The 23,903-nt window shown below is 36.8% G+C and overlaps 1 non-coding gene across 1 annotated transcript; it reads right to left on the reverse strand.

Annotated features, from left to right (window-relative positions):
- Positions 1-21,582: 21,582 nt before the first annotated feature.
- LOC127077093 (small nucleolar RNA R71) lies at positions 21,583-21,689 on the reverse strand. The gene has a single exon (XR_007787077.1). It is a non-coding gene; the product is annotated as a small nucleolar RNA R71 (small nucleolar RNA).
- Between the last annotated feature and the right edge of the window lie 2,214 nt (positions 21,690-23,903).

Below are 23,903 nucleotides of genomic sequence, written 5' to 3' on the forward strand. Positions count from 1 at the left end.
TTATTCTCATTACTTTATGCTTTTAATTTGAATGCTCTGAATGTATGAGGTATTATGGGTGAATTTGATACCCTTTTGAGGCATGTGTTTGACAAGAGGTTTAGGCCTCCTACCCTTGGTTGCTTTTTGTGAATTTTAATGGCATGATTCATGTGGTTACATTTTGATTTGGGGGCAACTCTTGATTACCCTATCTTGTTTGCTCTAACCTGTTTTGTGTTTGTTATGGCATTGTTTTCTCCTAATTCCGTCATATTACTCTAATTTGTTTGTTGAGTTTTTGTGAGGGCTCACATACTCTTGCAGGGATAGCTTGCTTGGTGTTCCACTTATGTGTGGGGTACCACCTGGAGGTCTATTCCGATTACCTGTACTGACTCGCTTTCTTTGATGGTGTTTAGCTTGGAAGAGTCTTTGGGTTTCTTATTTATCTAATTGCTGTTACTTCGGATCTTTATCCGTACGGTAGATCTCTCGATCCCTTTACGTTTCCCGCATGTTACCGATTTCTTAGGTTTCGTATAGCCTCTCGTGGCATGTCATTTAAGATAACGCGGTTCCTTCATCTAGGACTGCCTTTTTGCATGAGCATCCCTAAACACCCCAAACTCATTAATTTTTATTCTCCTAAGAACACATTATCTCCTTCTACTACAGGCGAGTAAGTCTCCAAAGGTCGAGCATCCGGTAGATTGCGTAGTAACGTCGTTCACCCCAAAACACAACCCTTACCCCATAGGTGGTCGAACTACGTTTTGCTCTGATTTTCATCCCAAATGAGATACGTAGGCATAAGACGCGATGTCTTAGCGAGCACACTCCTCTTTAACCCCTAGGTAGCCGAGCTACGAAGACTCTGATTCTCAGATTCAGATGAGATACGTATGCAGTGGATGCGACGTCCGTGCGAGTCATTTTCTTTTGACCCTTCTTTTAGTAAGTAGTACATTAGATAAACATACACGCTTTTCTCATCCCTTCAATCATGTTTGCACAAATAAATTTTCAAAAAAAAAAACAACAACCTTTGCAACAAATGTGAAAAGGGCTCCCTAGGAGTACCTAGGATGCTTTGGGTGCCTAATACCTTCCCATTGCATAACCAACCCCCTTACCCAGATCTCTGACATTTTTACTAGTTTTTAATTCGATAAAACTTTTAGGTTTTTGTTCGCTTTCTAACCATTCCTTTGGATAAATAGAAGTGCGGTGGCGACTCGACTTGTATGATTTACCTTGGATTTAGTCAATATCTCTAATGGTAACGAATACCCCGCTACACTTCCCCTTGCATAACCAACTTCCTTACCCAACATATCTCTTTTCCCCGGGTTTTGTCGATGTTTTCCCTTTCCTTTGGGGATAAATAAAGTTTGATGGCGACTTTGTTGTATGTTCGAGCGTGCGACACGTTCGGGTATATTTCCTCTAGCTTCAGCTGGCGACTCTACTGGGGAAAGTTCGCTACTTGGAGTATTTCCTAGTCGCTAAAAGGATTCGAGCCTAGTTTAGGTTGTTCCCTTTCCAGTTTTAGGTGTTTACCTTTATAGATTTACTCGCTTTTATTTATCGCGTTTCTTATTTGCTTTACATTATGGATGTTATTTGTTGTGCTGTTGTTGGGATGGGTTAGACTACATGAGAGGAAAGCTCTGTAACCGAGCTTAGTATACACATAGGTTAGACTCGTGGATAGTCGTGTACGCCTGCGTTTCGTGCGTTGGGTTGTCACGAGAGCCACACCCAGACTAGATTCACTTAGAAGTACTTTTGTCCTATGAGTATTCACTACGGCAGGTGTAAGACCCCAATTTTGACCCTAAGATCCCTCATGCAATCTCATCATATGCATTAGCATTGGGATCATACCTTGGCATCCTTCTTACCCCTCTTTCATCGGGTTTGTTTTAAGAGAGATCACCAAGCTCCATGTGATTGTATCATACTTGTATATTTATCATTTTACTAACCAAAATATCAAAAATATGTCTTTGTATTTGACTAACTCTTTTGTAGGTAGGGCATGGTCCCCATTGGTCTATCAAGTTCATATCTAGGGTTTAAGACCCTCATGTTTAAGAGAATAACCAAGGGTTGATCCACAAAGTCTCTAAGCATCATATATGAGTCCCCATGATCTCTACATGTTATTTTTTATCAAGTTTTCTTCAAGAGTTTGGAGTTGATTTGCCTTGGAAACCTTAGTTTGTCTGGGTATCCTGAGTAACTTATTCAATAAGCTTCCTCACCAATTGATCAAATTTCTCAAGGGGCACTCCGAAATTAATCATGTTATTTATATGTGATCTACCATGAGCCTAAAAAGTCAAGAGAATTGCAAGTTAGTTGGTGGTGGTTGGCCAGATAAATTCATCTGATCAAAACTGGGTCTCCCTAGACCCTATATCCTACAATTTTCACCATATGAAAATGATTCCAAAATCAAAGTTACTCTAAATGACATTCCAAACAACTTTCATGTTTAAGTATAGAGCTAATTTTTCTTGTAAAGTCATTTTCTATGTTGAAACATTATAGGTCATTTTGTATAAACCCTAATTTGAAAGTCAACTTCCCAAGGCCATAACTTGCTCAATCTTTATGATATGAAATATTTCCAAGTTTCACAATCAAATTAAATATGTCTACTTCAACTTTTATGTTTGGAGTGAAAGCTAAATCAACTTTTATGAGCATGTCATATGAGGATACATTATAGGTCATTTTGGACCAATACCATTGAACAAGTGATTTTCCTCAACTTCAAAAATGCATAACTCTCTCATTTTAAATCCAAATAATGTAAAATTGGTGATCATTTTGAAGTTCTTAACATTCATGAAGACACGTTTCTCATTTGGAGCTCACATAAAAAGTTTAGTAAGGTGGAACATTGAGGTATATGGCTTGACACTTAGAAATTTTTTCAACATGTTGAAATTTCCAAACTTCCACCATAAAATTCACCCTGATCCAAGTTCCAAATAGAAAAGTGTTCAACATAAGAGTTGTTCCTCTTGATCTAAGCTTTCTAAAGAGTCCTAATTCATTCATTTAGGACTAAGTTTGTTAGGGCTGCACATGGTTTTAACAGGCCTGGATCATTGGTGGAAATCAAAGTTCAAATGATCACATAACATTACCTTTCCATTCAAGCTTCATTCCAACCTCATTTCAGATGCATTTGGACCTAATTGGATTACTTCATGGGCATGTACACGCCCATGCAAGCTTGTGCATGACTGTCGCACCCCAAAATTTGACTTTGGCTTTGTTGACCACATCTTGATTAATCTCGTTGTCTCGTATTCATCTCAATTTCTTAAACTTCGCGTGACAACTGGTTTGATTAGGTTTTGTGTGTTTTCGTTGCTTACCGTGTTGTATTTCGTTGTTTTAGCAAAACCTGGCCGATATCGTTGCCTCGTATTTATCTCGCTTATCTCTTTTGTGCGTGGCATCGCTTCGATTAGGTTTTGTGCGTTTTTATCTATTTAATTATTTGTTTGTCGGTATTTTGACTGTATTTCGAATATATTAGAGTTTTCGTATTGTCCGATTATTTGTGATTGTGTTTGTCAGCGTTTTCGTGATGTCGTGTTGATTTTATTATTGCCTAGGGTTGTTTATTTAATTACGTGTTGTGCCGTGTGATTTAATCGAGTCTGTTTGAGTCGTGTTGTTGATTTTACTGGTTTACCGGTTTACTGGTTTATTGGTTTTATCAATTTGTCTGTTTTGCTGTGCAAATTGTCATCATTTTTATCGCGTTCGTGTCGCTCGATTTTATCGTATTTTAATCGTGTGTCGTTTAATATTATTTGTGCTTAATATTAATTGTGTTTAGTTGTTAATTAGTTTATTTAATTAGGATTAATATTATATTAGTTTATTATTATTATTATTATATAATATATAAATTATATTATTAATTTATGTTAGATATTTTTTTAGGTTTCCTATTGTTTAAGTAATCTAAATATATATTATTAATTTATGTTAGATATTTTTTAAGTTTCCTATTGTTTAAGTAATCTAAATATATATTATTAATTTATGTTAGATATTTTTTAGGTTTCCTATTGTTTAAGTAATCTAAATATATATATATATATATATATATATATATATATATATATATATATATATAGATGTTGTTAGTAAGAAAAAAGGGGGGAAAGGTGGATCAGTAAGGAAAAAACGTGTGGTGAGAGAAACAGAGAATTGAAAAGAAATATTTTTCCAAAAGAATTACCGTATTTCACTTGTTCTTCATTTTCGGTAACCCAAAATCGTCCTGATTATTCACCGAAACACAAAACCGATTTCATATCTTTGAAGTTCGTTGAGTCCAGGTCACAAATATCCAAGGTTCATTTCATTCCGGCGTCGTTTCACCGATCAAAAGCGACGTTGAAGTCAGGTACTCACGAAGGCAGCCAGCACTGCGTCGGTGACGGTTTCCAGCTTTCGGTCGATCATTTGGACGATCAGAAGTTCATCCTCTTCACACAAGGTAATATTCTTCACTTATCTCTGAAATCGGCAAAGTTCCGGCTTGCCGACATGTGTTTTAATATATTATTTATCTAAATATATATATATATATATATATATATATATATATATATATATATATATATATATATATTATTTTTGTCTATTATATATCTAAATATATATATATATATATATATATATATATATATATATATAGACAAATAATATATAATAGACAAAGATAATATATATATATATATATATATATATATATATATATATATATATATATATATATATATATATATATATATATATATATTATTTTTGTCTATTATATATTATTTGTCTAAATGTACATATATATTATTTTTGTCTACTATATATTTATTGTCTAAAAATAAATAAATAATAAATATATATATATATATATATATATATATATATATATATATATATATATATATATATATATATATATATATATATATATATATATATATATTACTTTTGTTTACTAAATATTGTTTATCTTTTATTATTATTTTGCATATATGTTTTATTTAAATGTTAATTAAATTAATTATTTGTTTAAATGTTTATTTTAATTAAATGTTTATTTATATCAAATGTTTATTTTGTCTAAAGTAAATGTTTATATTGTTTTTTTATATTTGTTTATGTTGTTACTAACCGTTTCGTTTCAGTTTCAGCTCGATTAACTCCACTAACCATTCGTAATACTAACTATTCATAGCTAACTGTGTTGTAATAATTTACTTTCTCGCATTTTTTATTTTATGTATTGTGTGTTTAATCGTATTGTTCACGTTTTATGTTAAAAAATCGAAAAATCCAAAAAGAGAAACCCGATGCGATTCCAACGGTCGCCGTTTAAGAAACCCTTTTCACACACTCATAAGCTTACTCTTGGGCTTTCTTGTAATGAGCCCATTTATTTATTTCTTTAGGGTCTAGGCTCGTTCAAATCTAAAATCAACAAAACAGACTTTCCCCTTTTCTTTTGGGAGAACTACGTGGATTCTGATTTCTCCATTTCGCCTTGGAGATACGTAGGCATGAAGTCTACGACTTTATCGAGTCCAAAAACAATAAAATCAAGTTCTTTTCTCATCTCCCCAATCAAACGATCAAAGCGAAAAAAGCAAAGCATTCACATAAACATAAGCAAAAAGGTTCCTGTGGAGTACCACAGATGTAGAGGGTGCTAATACCTTCCCTTTGCATAACCAACCCCCGAACCCGTAACTCTAAAGGGATTTATCGTTATTTTTCCCTTCCTCTTTTTGGATAAAATAAAAGACGGTGGCGACTCTTGCATTTAAAATATTTCTCAAACGGGTTAAGTTCAATCAATACTTAATCTCGTGAAAAATCCCGCCGCGACAATGACATTGCCAAATTTGGAAGAAAGTTCAAGTGTGCAAATAACACTTCCAAATGCTATAAATATGGACCCTCTGAGCTCATTTGAAAGGATCCTTGTGCGCCAGCTTTGCCCCCTCTCTTCAAACCATCACAATTCAAAGGAAAACCTGATAATTTTCGCTTGAGAATTGAGTTTGAATCTCACTGTTTGGAGATTCAAAAACTCCAAGATCCAAAGCTTCTTTCCATTCCTAATCCATTTCTGCAAGTCATTGGAGCAAGATCAAACAAGAATTGAAGTAAGGAAGAGCAAGTTCTGCACAACATTGAAGGTATTTTCCAGAAATTTTCTTCTCTTCGATTCTCACCCAATTCTCACCAATTCTCTTGGATCTTTGGTTGTCTGAAGTCCTACCAATGTAGGAAAGAAGATTGAGTTACTTTGAGGTCAAATCGAAGAAACTCAGTTGACACACCTCAAAATTCAATTCCGCATATCTTTCTATATATTTGGAGTTAGTTAAAATTGAGGTCAGATTCGTGCTCTACACCATTTTTTCTTTCAGATCATGTCCTCCTTTTTCATTTATGTGATGGTGATGACTGAACCAATCAGACGAAGTTCGCCTGAGAAGGTGACCAGAGGTTTAACGCCGGTGATGTGTTGGCGTGGTTCAGAGCCATTGATCCTTTTCAAATTGTTTTAATCTCGTGCGTTGCTTGTAAATACCACTTGTGTTACGCGTTGACTAGTGACTATGGTGGAAAGCGCGCTTGTGACCACTTGATCTGCCACCTCAATTAATGAGGGAGATCAAGTGGTCCACGTTGTTTTGTATTTAATGATTTTCATTTTATTCCTTTGATTTTCATTAATTCATATTAATTTTAATATTGATCCAAAAAATATGAGAGTTTCACCAATTTTTTTTAAATAAAATCCTCTTTCATATTTTGAATTAAAATTATTTTTTGGATCATTATTAGCATTTTTCACGATTTAATTGATTTTATAATTATTTTTAATTGTTTAAAAATACTTTTAAGTCTCTAAAAATTCTGAAATTTTTTCTCTAAGGTCCTTTGACCTAGTTTGACCTATGATAAATCTCATGGCCATTTCTTTGGTGTTTTGATGAGGTTTTAGGAATTTGACAAACCATATTTAATTTAATGCATTATTTTTAGGATTTTTAAATTGAATAAATGTCAAATAATTGTGTTGAGCCATTTTGATTGTTTATATAAGTTTGACTTGTGTTGTTGGGCCTTGGTCAAGGTTGATTTGACTTTGTTAAGTTAAGATCATTGGATTTAGGGGATTGATTAATTGTACATTCCATCTCCCAAAATGAATGAATGATCTTAATTTGGTAAAAGTCCTCCTTTGTCCAATTTGAGTTTTGATCATTCCCCTCCTTGTTCATCTCATTCCCCTTCTTTATGCATTCATATCATGGACCTATGATATCTCTACATCCTAAGGCTAGTTGATTACAAAATCAACATAAGTATGGATGAGATTAGGCCACCACTTTTGCATATTCTTTTTGTGTGTGGTATGTTTCATGAGCATAGTCCATTATATTATGTCTCTGACATGCATTAACACCAAGATTCTATTGCCCGACCTCAAATAGTTGTGACTTCTACATAAGTCCAATTACGATTGCTTAACATAACGCTAAATTTTTGATACAAAAGGCATAACATTCTAGTTAGTGAGATTGTATGTCTCCCCTATTTCATGGTATTGTGTGGAAACTTGGCCTTTTTTCCTTCCTTTGGAAGATGTCTTGGTTCAAGGATCCATGCTTGTGATTAGTGGGTTGAGTGTTCTCCAAAGAATGACTTAAAATAAAAAGCAAAAGCAATACTAACTTCTAACTCATTAACAACTAACATTTAATTTCAAGTCATTCACTTTAATGCACTTTATTTTTAAGCCTTATTCATTTGCCATTGTTCATACCATTCTAATTGTTTATGTTAATATCATTTTCACTTTGTCCATTTGGACCATATTTTATGATATATTTTGCTTGTGTATGTTGTGCTTGTTTGTGTGGTCTTTGACCATTAATGTACATGATAAAAACCAAAACCATAAAAAAACATCTTGTATGGACTATTGGTCTGGTATGAGACAATTGGACTTAGAATTTAGGCAACACTCTCTATGCAAAGCACTTGGCCAATCCCAACTTTCATGTAACCAAGTGCTTGTAATCTGAAACTTCATCTGATACATCATTGAAGATCCATATGAGTTCATCTGCAACATGATCCTTGTGAAGTTGTTATTTTGAACCTGTGACTTATGACATTGTGGAATTCATCTACTACATGGGCAAATTTGAAGAAGATCATGAAGTTGCTAAGCTTGGATGTGGCTATTTTTATTTGATGCCTTGCTCTTCAAGTTAATATTGTGTGCATTGTTTGTTGCATGATTCTAATGTCCAAGGGAATTTGGGTTTCTATATGACATTCTTGTCTATTGGATTTTAGCCCATTGGTCAGATCTTTTCAACTCTTAACTTTTAAATTTATGCTTAGTATTAGTCTCTTCATCTACTCCCAACTTCTTTAATTTCAAAATCTCTCCCTCCTTTTAAAAACTTCTTTGTTTGTACTTGTTTTTCTAAACTTGGACCATTTTGCAAACTAGAAACTTTGGCCTTATGCCATTGCATTTTAAACTTCGCTTCTTAAATAAACATGTAAATAAACTTAACTATACTTGACTTAAAGACTTTAAAAGCCAAAAATAACTAACTCATTCAAACCATTTTTTAGGCCTTTGTGCCTTTCAAACCTAATTTTTGTTAAAAGCAAAACATCCACTTTGAAATTTGTATCACGAACTATGAGGTTTTGATCCCTCATTTTTATATTGGTACATAGGCACAAGTCCGAAGGTCTTGTCAAACACAAATATAATTAATGAATTCTTTTCTCACCCCCCCCCCCCCCATTCTATTTATTGGGAAACATCAATTTGTACAAAATACATATGCACACAAGAAAGGGCTCCCTAGGAGTACCTAAGACACTTTGGGTGCTAACACCTTCCCTCTATGTAACCAACCCCCTTACCTGTAATCTCTGGCATTTTATTAGTTTTGATTTAGAAACTTCTTATTTTTGGGTTTTGTTCGTACTTTTACCTTTTCCCTTGGAAACAATAAAAGCGCGGTGGTGACTCTTGTTATTTGATGTCTTGCTTATCCATAGCTTGATGGTCATGAATTTACCGCTACAGCAGGGTATTTTCATTTCGAGTCGATGACTCTTGGAGACTTTCTAGGGACCACCTTGGAGCATAGTCCACACCTGTGAGGGGGATATGGGTTTTTATTGCAAGAAACCATAAACTCTACCTACCTTGATACTCATGTTACGTCGAACCTCTCAACTTGCAACATGTGGAACATACAGATTGTTTAGAACATACCAGAGTTTTGAATCCATGTGACTTATATCATTCCATCATTACATTATCATTCACCATGACAAAATTTTACATATGCATGTCTTTTCCAGGAACCCAAGAGTCTAGTTTGTTTACCAAGCATTCAAAGCGAAGCATGAACCCCGAGAGGAAGAACATCCACAATTACAAGTTCGTGGAACCTCAGTTGGCCATCTTAAGAGGACTTGGGGCACGTTTAGATATGGTACTCAAAGATGATTTCAAGGAGGCTTATGGTAACCTTTTGGCATTCTGAACACCGAAGTCAACATCACTGTCGTGCACACTCTGGTGCAATTCTACGATCCCCCCTTGAGATGCTTTACATTCCAAGATTACCAGTTGACACCTACCTTGGAAGAGTATTCACATATTATGGGTATTAGGATCAAGAACCAAGTTCCTTACATTCGCACTAAGGAACTTCCCAAATATCAAGACCTTGCTGAAGCTCTACACATAGGAAAGAAGGAAGTGGAATTATACTTGAAACCTAAAGGGGGAATTCATGGTTTCACCTCCAAGTTTCTAGTGGGAAAAGCTATTTCCTTCGCCGAAGCTGGGAGTTGGAAGACCTTCAACGCCAATCTAGCTCTACTTATCTATGGGATCGTATTGTTTCCAAATATGGAGGAATTCGTAGATCTGGCTGTTATCCATATCTTCTTAACTCAGAATCATATTCTTACTCTTCTTTCTGATACTTATTATTCCATCCATGTGATGACTCAGAAGAAGAAAGGAACCATTGTCTGTTGTGCCCCTTTGCTCTATAGATGGTTTATTTTGCATCTACCCAACAAAGGCCCTTTTGTTGAGAACAAAGACAACTTGAAATGGTCCCAGCGGATCATGTCCTTAAACGCCAAAGACATTTCTTGGTATTCTTGAATCTACGACGGTGTCCAGCTTATCCTCAACTGTGGAGATTTTCCTAATGTACCTCTTCTTGGTGCAAAAGGGGGAATCAATTACAATCTGAGGTTAGCACTACGACAAATGGGATACCATATGGTGGACAAGCCTGACCTTGCGAGTGTAGAAGGCTTCGTCTTATATGAAGGGGTCAAAGATCCAGAACTAATCAAGAAGATTGTCAAAGCTTGGGGAGTAATTTATCCTCAAGGAAGAGCAGAGATGGGTAAGAAGAATTGCATCGCCAAGGAAGCTTACACTAGACGGGTCAAAGACGGAGTTAGTGAGATTTTGTTTTCGTTCCCGCCTAAGCCGTCCATGAACGTCAAGCCTCTTGAACCAATGAACCATCAAAATTCTGAAGTCGATGAATTGAAAAAGGTTATCAAGACCCTAGAGAAAGAGAATGCGGATCTCAAATCTAGACTTGGTAAGATCTCTTTGGAGAAAGAAACCTTGAATTTCAATCAGAATCAGAAGAGAGATAGAGTTCGTCAAGCAGATGATGAGGTGCAAACAAAGGTATTCAAAATACTCAAAATGGGTGACACACTCAAAGGGACTTATGCCAGTTTGACAGCCAAAAAGAAGCAATTAGCCGAAACTTAATACCAGGCTAGCAGAGCAGAACTCGAACACATGAAACAAACCAAGAAACTCCAAAGTCTGCTAGAAGCTTGCAAGAAAGAGCTGAATGATGAGAAAAGCCGCACCAAGCAGCTAGAAGTCACCCTTCACTAGAATTAGTATGAGATGAACCAGAGACTAGAAAAGATTCGCGGGCTAAAAAAGCAATCACACAAGAACCTGGAAGACACCAACACGAAAGTGAATAGGCATCCCGAAGATCTCCCTAATCGAGAGAAAACAATTGTGAGCAGCGTTCCAAGCGAACTAGATTACGACTTACCACCTGAAGGGAATGCGATATTGGGAAAATGGGGAGCATGCGTGTCACCATAGTCTCAAACTTATTACGAAGAGCTGTTATCAAGATGTTTCTAGTTACTTCTCTTGAGGTCTGATAGGATCAATGCTGGCACTCTTGTAGTCCAATGGGCAGTTCCTTGACATGTACTCGTATTCCGTCTTCTCGATATTGAATAAAAGAGTTTCTCAACTTTTGGCTTCATAAACTGTCTCTCTTTATGCTTTGTATTTTCTTGTGTTAAGTAAACAAACTCACGGATTCCTTGGAATTGTCTTCGTTTACAAAAAATGAATGAAAAAATAAATGTACACATCAATCTTTTCGCATACATACATGCATCCACGCATTTATTTGTCAAAAGCCACCAAAAAACGAAATGCTTACTCTCGTCGTTTTTCCACAGCAACAACGACGACTCGTCATCAATACTACACACGCTCCAACAAATCAAAGATAATGGCCGAATATGAAGCTGACAATGCTGTTGTCCGTGAGTCCCTTGCCCAAGTTCAAGGCGAAATGAACCTCTTTAGGGGAAACATGGAAACCATCCTGGAAATTCTCCAAGCTTAGAGGACCCCTGCCTCTACTGCTCTCAACGTCACCCATGTTGTTGGGGTGACCAATCCTACTGCTGCTGCTGGCACTACCGTCGAAACTCCGACGGAAACTGTTGTGCCAAACATTGGGAACCATCAGATGGTCCATGCTGACTAGACTAGGCCTGCTGCTGCCTACCCGTGGGGAATGCTCCCACACTTCGCTGCTCATCTCGCCAATGGGGGGCTTTCTTCCCTCATCCGACTATCTACTGCTACTGCTGTTGCTGGAAACAATGGTTTCTCGTGGGGTATCCCCACAATCCAAACTCCTCCGGTCATTGCTGCTAACCCGGAGACCAACCAAGGTCAGGTCCCTAACGACACCCCTGAGGCCGATGATGACTACCGAGACCCGTGCCTTCATTTTCAAATCCCCTCTCAGACCGCTCAAGCTGTGAGCGTAAGTCAATTCCCGACCATTCCATTTGGTTATTCTGGGGAAACCTACATACCCATGTTGACCTACCCTGCACTCTAGTATGTGTAGATAGGGGCACCTCAGGCCCCCAATGCTCAGGCTAGAGGACAATATCCTTAGATGGTCCTGTAAGACCCCAATTGTGTCCCTAAGATCCCTCATGGCATCATAACATTGCATTTGGCATTGCCTCAAGGATCATTAGCATCTTGGTTCCCTTTGCCTTTGGGTGAGACCTCCTGTGAGGTGGTTTGAGATCACCAAGCATGCTTGAATTGTATATCATTTTCGTTTCTCATTTTTGTTTACTAACCAAAAGCACAAAAATATGTCACTAACATCTTTTGTTTTGTAGCTTGAGCAATCACAAGGTCCAAAGCTTCAAGGAGATCATTAGTACAAATACATGGTCAAGAGGAGATGATAGCAAGCATGGTAATGGTTCCCAAAGCTCTCATCCATCAAATATGCCTCCCTAGTACCTCAATTCATCATTTTGATCAAAGCAAGTCAAAGGGCTTGAGGCCTTGTTCTTCAAGAAAATCCTAATTCATCTGTGCACCACAATGCCTTGCTCCTGAAGCAACCTCAGCCCATGATCAAATACAATCAATGGAAGTCCTTTAACTCTTCATTTCATGCATATTTGAACTTATTTGAGTGTCCTCAATCATCAATTCCTCAAGATATGAGTCACGGACTTGAAAAGTTGATCAGTCAATTCATCTGACTATTTTGAAATGCACTGAGACCTAACGTTTTATGTGTTAGTAAAATGGAGATAGTTCCAAGAGAAAAAAGGTTCTTAAGGACAATATGAACAACTTTCATGTTCATCAAAAATTGATTTGAAGCTTGGAAGGTCATCTGTCATTCCAATACATTATAGGTCATTTTGACTGAAACCCTAATTTTGGGTCAACTTCCCAAGGACATAACTCATTCATTTTTTATGATTTTGAGGTGGGATCAAATGAATTGGAAATATTAAGATGTCTACTTCAAATGTTATGTTGAACAAAATTTCAAAATCTCAAAGGAAATACATGTGATAATGCAAGACATTATAGGTCCTTTTTGACCAAATGCATTGAAAGTCAAAAAAGTCCAACTTCAAGGGCCCATAACTCTTTCATAAAAACTCCAAATGATGCAAACTTTAAGTCCATTTTGATTGTCTTGAAAATATATACAACTTTTATGTTGGAAGTGTTTTCATTTGAAGCTTTCATCATCACAACAGAAGGGCTTGAAAGTTGGCCAAATTTAGAAACCTTGCATTGACATGTTTTGCACATCACACTTTAAACTCAAATTTCATAAATTTCCACACTTCAAATTAGTTTTTGTCCAACATAACATTTGTTCCTTATACAAAGACCTTTCCAACCATTACCCACATGCCTATATTTGGATTTTCTAAATGGTATTTTCGAAGAGGTGAATGTTTAGGTCAAAATTATGGAATGCACATGAAATCCTGTTGCACAAGCCAATTTAGAACAAATTACACGTCCAAACCTTTGGCATTGGAGTTCAGCTTGCAATTGGCATTGTTTTTGGGCCTTGTGCATGATCATGCAAGCCCATGCAAGTGGTATCCAAATTCATGCACACGGATCATTTCATCATTCCCTTGCCTTTCCCTCTATAAATAGAGACCCTATGCCATTCAAATTTCAGACCTGATTCAACCTGAATTGCTGCAGAAATCAAAACTCAACCTCTCACCAAAGAAGCAATTTCATTTTTCTCAAATTTTTCAGATCTAAAATTCAACTTCATCTGGTTGAATTCTTAGATCTAATACTTCTAAACCTTCATCATTCATCTCATTGAACTTCTGTTTTGGTAAAGCAAGCAAGGAATCGAGCTCAAGTTACCAGAATTCAAGCTTACACTTCAACTGGTATTTTCTTCGAATCTCATCATCCATGGACCTATTTGCTTAGATCTAGTGTTTTCTGAAGTCCTCATTTGAGAGGCAAGCTAGTGGTAGCTTCAATTTCGTTTTTTCTTGATCTGCATTTTCCATACCTGAATCTTCCACCTCAGATTTCTCAAACTATAGGAATCTTGAGTGTGATTCAAGGTTATAGGGGTGATGTACATCACCCCATCTTCATTTTGGTATATAGATCGTGTATTTTCATTGAGGTTTGGATCTCTGCAAATTTGGCCGGAAAATCCAAGCTCACCGGAGAAGACGGTGGCTCCGGTGGCTTCATCATTGCCAGATCAATTCCTGGGCACACGATCTTGTTCCAGATCTAATCTGGACCGTCCCATGTTATGACTTGCTTTAATGCTGCGTGTAGTTCAGTTGACTAAGGCGCATGGTGGGAGCGCATCTCTGGAGTGTGTGATCTGCCAGCTTAATTAATGAGCTCAGATCTAACGCTCCTCCTTTTTTTGCATTTTCTATTTTCTGGTTTTATTTTCTTTAATTCCTTTTATTTCAAAAAATCATAACTCTCTCATTTTTAATCCAAAAATTATGGGACCAATTACATTAGTCTCCAAATAATTTCTAGTTTCTATTTCTGATTTTTAATATTTTTTATTTTGTCATTTGATATTTTTTGTGAATTTTCTCTTTTCTGGTTATTTTTAATTAATTTTAAATAGTTTTTGATATTCAAAAAATGCAAAAATATTTTCCTAACCTATTTGAATGATGATGGATCTATGAAAAATATTCTCATCAATTTTCAAATTAATTTCAGATTTATTTGAGATTTTAGTTCAATTAGGTTATTTTTATTCACTTTTAATTGATTAAAAATAGTTTCTGAATTTTAAAAATGCTGAAATTTTTTGTCAAACTTTGTTTGACCTTGTTGAACTTGGGATAAATTACTTGGACCTTTCAAGGTTGATTTGAAGTAATTTTGAAGTTTGACCTTTCCATTATTTTAATTCAAGTTTAATTTTAAATATTAAAAAATGCCAAAAATAGTTTATTCATTTCTTGACTCCCAATCTTCATCTCACTTCTGTTTTTGATTGTTTGACCTTGACTTTCAATGTTATTGGTCAACATATGAGGATTGGTACATTGTATTTCATTTAATGCACTTTAATTTTGCCATTTCCATTTCTCTTATCCATCTTCTCCTTCTTCTTCTTCTACTTCTTTTCTTCTTGATCAATGAGTTGAAGGTTGATAAGTTAGCATTGGTTAGGGAGATTTAATCTTCCTTGATTCAAATCTAATTCATCTTGATCAATTGATCAAGTGAATGGCTTTGCATTAAGGATATGTTGTCTTCTAAATCATGCAAAAGGCTTAAACCAATACAAGATCAATTCTCATTTTCTTTTTGGCATGGCAAGTTGTTGGAACTTGGTTCTCTAATCAAGACTTCTAACTTGTGTTGTTGCCTACATTATTATTGACCGGCCTCAGATAGTTATGACTTCTACATAAGTCCAATTACGATTGCTTAACATAGCGCTAAATTCGCCTTATGGCACACTAACTACTAACACTAACTATTGACATGTTCCAAGCCTGCATCAAGAAGCTACCATAGCTAAACCTTAATTTGAACATGATATGCAAAGTTCATGCTGCAGCAAAAGAAACAGGTGCGGGTAAGGGAATGAATGCAGGCAGTAGGATAAAACTTGTGAAGCATTGAACCAAATCATGAGCAAAGGGTAACATTCACCTATCAAGCCAATCATCAATCCAAAGGGAAAAACCAAAGCCACTTAAAAGCAACCTACAACAAGTTCAACAGGTCACTAAACCATTTCCACATAACTTCAACCTAACTATAACCTACAACAACCAGTCAAATTTCAAGTTCACTCATTCACTAACCACATACTAACCAATATAAACTAACATAACGAACTGAGTTTTAGCTTCACTAACCAACTGAGTTTTTAGTTAACTCAGTGAGTCAGGTCCAACTAACTCCAAACCATATCTAACTGACTCCAAACCTAAATCCAAAGCTACCAAAGTTCCAAGCTTCACTTCTATTTAAGAGATTCACCACTCACATTTTACTACCTTTGGATTTTTGCTTGAACCTACACTCTCTCTCTATTGCAATCTCTTCCCTCACCCTACATTTTCAGTATACACCCCCTGGAAACGTTTGAAATGCTGATGGGCTCAGACGCGGACCATGCCTGTTTTCTTTCACACACCACCCCATTTTTGGAATGCATTTCCTGTACCAAAAACTGCTTTGGGCTCACGTGCAACCCATTAGCCAGATTTCAGTCTGCACCTCTATTCCCAATTCACACCTCCACTTAATTATTTTTTCTTTTATTTTCTTAATTTCTTTTTACAATTTGATTAGATTAATTAGGACAATATTATTTTAATTAGATTGATAATTGACAATTAGGATCTAAATCTTGTTTTTTAGCATATTAGGATCTTCATTAGGATGTTATGATTTTAATTAGGTTTTTTGAGATTTAATTAGAATTTTAATTAGGATTTTTTGATTAGATTCTAATTAGAAACAATTAGCCTTTGATTGAATTTAGAACAACACCATTTTTCAACATTAGGTTAAGATCTTTAGGACTTAATCAACTTTAGGTCATTGTTAGAATTTGATATATTTTTAAATGACCAATTTGCCCTTATGAACTTTATTTCTTTATTTTAGTGATAGAATGACATGATCCCATTAGAACTAGAATTTGACATAGAACTTTAATCATTTCCTAACAATTGTAGGACTTATACATAGGTTTTTTGACCAATATGTATATGCTCCCTTATGACCTCTAACTTAGAATTTAATCAACTTTTAATAAATCAATGCATGATCCCTTAGGATAGTTTCTAACAATCACTAATTTCTAGATTCGGATTGACCTAATTCCCTAAAACCAAAACAAAACCCATGATTAAATTGATCAGAAGCAATTTTGATTGATTAAATCCTTTGAACTTGTATAATCCCACAGTCTAAATTGAGTGACCAAAAGACCCTTGGTCACTTAATGAGACTTTTCTTCCAAGTTGTGGCGCTCAAGGCCTCAAGACAAGACCTTCAATGAAGGCATCCTCAGTCATACTAAGTAGCAGATTATTCAAGCACATCAAAGGTGGCATCTCAAGAACTTGTTAAATCAAAGTTAGAAGAGTGTGACGTGAGTCTTAAGTAATAGAGAAGGAGTGGGACTAGAGTACTCCTACCCTTATTCTGAGTATCTTTGGGTATGGGACGTATGACCCAACGCTCATCGTATTCGCCTCTATTCATAGACTTTAGCATAATTTTAACCATATGATTGACAAGTCTCTCTCACACTACAAAACAAAATAACAAGCAAGGGCTAGATCAACAACTTATCAATCATGAATCAAGTTGTACGATATGAGCCTTAAGTAATGGAGAAGGAATGAGACTGGAGTATTCCTACCCCCATTATGAGTATCTTTGGGTATGGGACGTATGACCCATTGCTCATCGTATTCACCCATATTCATAGACTTTAGTGCAATTCGAATCGAACGATTGATATGGTCTTCATCATCAATACAAGAAACGAATACAAAGATTATCCTTTATCCACTTGAAAGTTAGGATGAGGATTACATGCCATGAGCCTTAAGTGGTAAAGAAGGAATGAGACTGGATCTTTCCTACACTCATTCTGGATATCTTTGGGTGCGAGACGTTTGACTCGTTGCTTATTGTATCCACTTTACCCATAGACTTTAGTGTGATTCTCATCCAGTAACTATCAAGTCTATCCATTCTAATCAATCATTCAATCATCTCTTATTTTACCTCCAATCAATTTGTTTTCAGCCCTAGTGGGATGAACTACGAAAGCTCTGATTTCCTTATTGCACTATAAGGATACATAGGCAGGAGAACCCAATTTCTTCGCGAGCTACCCTATTTATTAATCAATCATTCTCCATTCACTCAATCATGCCATCTTTTTTATATCAATCATACTTCTCCTTGGACTCCTTGTCTATCCTTTTGGGATGTCTTAACGACAGTCCACCTCATCAACCTAGAGTTGTTTGGGCAAATAACCTCAAACACTTAATTCAGTCTTTCTTTTTGGCTTTACCTCATAGTGGCGGCCAGCTGGTCCATGTATTGGTAAATGCCTACCTTGCTCTTCGATTAAGAGTCTATATCCTTCTTGGATCCAAGCTACTACCCTTACTTGATCTCGAATTGTCGATTCCCCAGCAAGTGATACACCACTCCTTGCACTCTAGTACTGCAATCCTCCCTTGAAGTGGTGTTTGTCTTGTGAGCCCCCGTTGCTTAGACAAATGTCCTTTCTCTCTATTCTCGTGGTTCCGAACTACGATTGCTCTGGCTTTCTCATCTCACAATGAGAATACAGTAGGCACGAGGACGCGAATCCTTGGCGAGCATACTTCTAATTATTCCTCTTTTGCCTTAGGGCATAATCCATATCTTCCAATATTCATTATCTACCTTCGATTATAAATCATTCACCCAGTGACATACTGCCTCTTTGCCATCAAAATATACTTCCTTTGGAATTCCATATATACCTTTTTAGTACATCTAATGTAGCCTGTCTTTCTACCTAGAGTTGTTTGGGCAAACAACCCCAAACATTTAATTCCTTCCTTTTTAGCTAACACCCTGTAGCGGTTAAAAGTTGTTTCCCTCTATGGTAGAAATCTCATTTCTCTTATGGATTCCAATACAATTTCACCTTTCGGTATCAAACAGTACTTCTTCAGTCACTCATTTTCAAATACCCAATTCTGTGACTTCGGTCGCTTCATTCCATTCATCTTCATAATACATTCATGATCTACCTTCATTCACTCCACGTGATATACCTATCCTTTGAGCCAAATACACTATACCTTTGTGCTCCATCTTCTACCTCCTTGTGAACCAAGAGTTGTTTGGCCCTTAATCCAAACACCTAATTCATTCCTCTTTCGGTTGTTCCAATACAGTGATACAAGCACCGTAAGCCCTTGTTTGTTGGTTCATACCTGTTTATTGGTGGGTTCACGTCTTGTCCCATTTTGTTGGAGTTCAAACAACATTATCCTTTGGTTCAGCCCATGTTCCTATCACACTTCTCTCCACCTCCCGCTGATAACGCGAAAATACATCGTATATTTTTGCCTTGATTTACACTCAAAAATTGTAACACTTTCATTTATATTCCGATTATTCTGCAAGTGTTCGAGTTATTTTTGCAGGTATTTCAATCCCCATGCTTAAATGAGCAAAGTATAGAAAAAGAAGGAAAAGAAGAAGAAACAGAAGAGAAAGCAGTAGAAAAACAGAAAAACAGAGAACACAAAAATTGTGGATGTGACGACCGTCACAAAGCATGTCACGACCGGCACGCCCAGCCTGTGACGACCATCACAGGCCCATCACGAACGTCACGCAGCCAAAATCAGCGCCTGGAAACAGTCAACAGAAATGACCCAACAGGCCTAAATTCTCATTGGTCAGCCACTTGCCTATGATTTACTCACTCAACCAAGTCATCCTTGTTTCTCTCAACTGCCAAGACCTAATGGGGGGATATAAAAAGACGGAAGTTGGAAACCTACGGGACGCTTAATTTTTCTTTTGGAAGCCATCTTTGAAGACTTTTTTTTCTCTCTGCATTTTTTTCACAGTAATTCTGTTTTGTCTTTTATTTTTCTTCAGCAACATTATTTTCTTTTACCGTTTAGAGCTTTGATTTTCCCTTTTTCCTTTCCGCTTTTCATTTAGCCAAAGTAGTAGTTTCCTACATTGGGGACCTACTACAATTAATTTAATTTAGTCTAAGCGATTACTTTGAAGAAGCAGAATCCTACTGGCCTGTGGAGGACTGCTCAAGTACTTCAAGATACGGCATATTCTGTTAATCCAATTTCCAGGTTTTTATTCAATTATTATTGCTTTATTATTATTGTAATCATGTCTGTTTTATTGTTGATCTGTTTATGTTCGTCTGTGTTTGCACTGTTTAACATGTCCGTCTAAACTACCGGTATCGGTATGTAACAATTTAATTAGACAGAATTTAATAATAATCGGTGTAAAACTTCTTTTCTCAAACAATCTTTTTGGCTGTGGTTTTTAATTTAAATTTAATTAACTTTGTCGCAAGAGTGAGAAGCTATTTAATACGATTTTGCCACGAGAGTGGGAAATTAACTAAGGTGAGAACCGACAATCGCGAGAGCGTGGGGGTCGAACTGGATAGTAAAAACTAGGCATTGATTTTAAACACAGCGAGAGCACTTTAAAAGCAATTAGAACTTATTTATTTTCAAAAAGTATTTTTAACTTCAAATGGGACAGCGAGAGCGTATATTCTGACTTAAAGGTATAGTCCAAATCAACAATCACAAGAGTGTGAGATAAAGCCTTTTAAATAAGTATTTTGTACTGAAAGATATTCGGTACTTAAATTATACACCGGTGACTTATCGAATCCCTGACAATTAATGCGTTGTATACTGATATCCTTCTATTAATATTTTCTTAAAACTTAACTTCCCTTAGATTTAATTTTCTTCAACCAAACTTCTAAAAATCATTCCCTTAGCTAAACATAGTAACATCGGTAGCATTAGTTTGACCATCGGTCCTTGTGGGTTCGATATCTTTTAAAACTAAAACGACTGGACTGTGCACTTGCAGTCAAGTACCCGATAAACTATATTCTATATACAGTCACGAGACGTATCAAGTTTTTTGCTCCGTTGCTGGGGACCTGATTTAGTCAAATAGTGTGATTCTTTCGTTGCACGGTATAGACTAAGGTAAAAACTAATATCCTTTCCCTTATTTCCCCCGATTGTATGCCAAGTACTCGCTCACAAGGCGATAACTTAGCACCACCAATCGCTGAATTAGAGTGTTTCTTATATTTAAGACGCCGAATTCTAAAGTACCAACAAAGGTACAATATTCCTGATATCTTCTTTCCTACTGTTGAACCAGTTGAAAAACCAAGCATGACTGTAGTAGATCCACAGAATCGTCCTCTTAAGTTCTACGCTACCCCGTCACAACAAGAACCTCACAGCAGCATTGCTGCTCCTGCTATCAATCGAAATGATTTCGAGCTGAAACCCTCATTATTATCATTCGGCCAACAACATAAATTTGCTGGAAATCCTACGGACGACCCTAATGAACATTTGACCAAGTTTGTGCAGTACGTAGACACTATGAAGGCGAATGGTGTATCTCAAGATGCGATAAGACTACACCTCTTTTCTTTCTCACTAAGAGACAGAGCTTGGGCTTGGTTGCAATCCTTGCCATCCAACTCAGTTACAACATGGGAAGAACTGAAGAACGTTTTCTTATCCCGATATTTTCCGCCAAGCAAAACTGCTATACTGAGAGCTCAAATCAACGGATTTCAACAAAAAGATGTAGAATCTCTCTACAACGTGTGGGAGAGATACAAAGACATGATGAGGATATGTCCATATCATGGTCTCGAAGACTGGGTGATTATTCACACATTTTACAATGGGCTTTTGTATAACACAAGACTGACAGTAGACGCTGCCGCATGAGGTGCACTTATGGACAAGCCATACAACGAAGTCTATCAACTCATTGAAAACATGGCCCAAAACCATTACCAATGGGGAGGTGAAATATATCCAATAGAAAAGTCCCGAACAAAAAGTGGAATGTACGAAATCAGTATCCTTGACCACGTCCATGCAAAAGTAGATGTCCTTGTTCGAAAGTTAGACAACTTGACCATACCACCCACAACCACCGTGGCTACCGTGACTCCAAACTGTGAGTTATGTGGAACCCTTGGACACACTGCACCAGAATGTCAGATATTAGCAGGATTCTCAACCGATCAAGTGAAGTACGCACAAGGAAATCCTTATTCGAATACCTACAACCCACGTTGGAAAAATCATCCTAACTTTTCGTATAAGAATAACAACGCCCTGTATGCACCTGGCCAAGCACCCGCTGTTCCGCCTGGATATCAAAAGCCAACTAATAATGCTCCTAACATGCCTAGGAAGTACAACCTTGAACTAATGATGGAAAGCTTCATAGCTACCCAAGCTCATACAAACAAAGACTTCTTGAACCAAAACATACATACTAACGAGCAACTTAAACAACTAGCGAGCAAAGTAGACGCCTTAGCCATCCACAACAAAATGCTTGAAACACAGATTTCATAGGTGGCTCAACAACAAGCATTTACTGCCGCTCCCGCTGGCACATTTCCTGGACAACCGCAACCTAATTCAAAAGGACATGCAAATGCCGTTATACTGAGGAGTGGAAAGGAAATAGACGGACCCGTAGATCCAAGACTCCAAAATCCTGCCATGTACCAAAAACCAGACAAAACCACAACTAAGGAGGTAAGTAAACCAAAGGAGAAGGAAGATAATACCCGTGAGGCCGAAGAGAAAGAAAAACCTTATGTGCCTCCACCACCTTATAAACCACCCATTCCGTATCCTCAAAGACTCGCAAATTCTAAAACTGCAGGGCAATTTAGGAAATTTCTTGAACTTCTGAAGCAACTAAACATTACAATTCCCTTTATAGAAGTCATCACACAAATGCCCTCATATGCCAAATTTCTTAAGGAGATCCTATCCAATAAGAAAAAGATCGAGGATAATGAAACAGTAACACTTACTGTTGAGTGTAGCGCAATAATCCAAAATAACATGCCTCCAAAACTAAAAGACCCGGGTAGTTTCCCCATACCCTGTGTCATTGGAAAATTCTTCATAGACAATGCTCTATGCGACCTAGGAGCCAGCATTAGTGTAATGCCCTTAACCATCTGTAAAAGGCTCAACATGGGAGAACTAAGACCAACCAAGATGTCTGTTCAATTAGCTGACTGCTCAATCAAATATCCTGTCGGTATACTAGAGAATGTCCCAGTACGTGTAGGACAATTCTACATTCCTACAAACTTCATAATCATGGACATCAAAGAAGAGGCCAGTACACCTATTATATTAGGAAGGCCATTCCTAGCCACCGCCGGAGCCATAATAGACGTGAAAAAAGGTAAGCTAACATTCGAAGTTGGAGAAGAAAAGGTTGAATTCATCTTGACACAATTCTTACAAGCGCCAGCTATAGACGATACATGTTATCTACTTGATGTCATAGACAAGTGTGTAAGAGAGATGGAGCTGCAAGAAACCCTATATTCCGATATAATGAAAATCCAAATCCCTCCAATCTTTGAAGATGATAATTGGCGTGAACCATACCAAAATGACAGTCTAAGCGAATGCTTAGCACTTACACCCAACCACATGCCATGCCCGAAGAAACCAGACTTGGAATTAAAAACACTACCAAAGAACCTAAGATACGAATTCCTAGACACTGAACTCAAAAGACCAGTAATAGTCAACGGTGACTTGGGACAGATGGAAACTGAAAAGTTACTAGATGTCTTAAGAAAATATCCAACTGTGTTAGGATACAACATCGTCGACCTAAAAGGAATAAGTCCTTCTATCTGTATGCATCACATTATGCTGGAGGAAGATTGTAAAACCTCTATAGAACACCAGAGAAGGATCAACCCAATCTTAAGTACTGTAGTCAAGGATGAAGTAAAGAAGTTACTAGATGCTGGAATCATATACCCGATCTCCGATAGTCAATGGGTTAGCCCTGTTCATGTAGTACCCAA

The sequence above is a fragment of the Lathyrus oleraceus genome, chromosome 4 (assembly GCF_024323335.1).
Source record: "Lathyrus oleraceus cultivar Zhongwan6 chromosome 4, CAAS_Psat_ZW6_1.0, whole genome shotgun sequence".
NCBI lineage: Eukaryota > Viridiplantae > Streptophyta > Magnoliopsida > Fabales > Fabaceae > Lathyrus > Lathyrus oleraceus.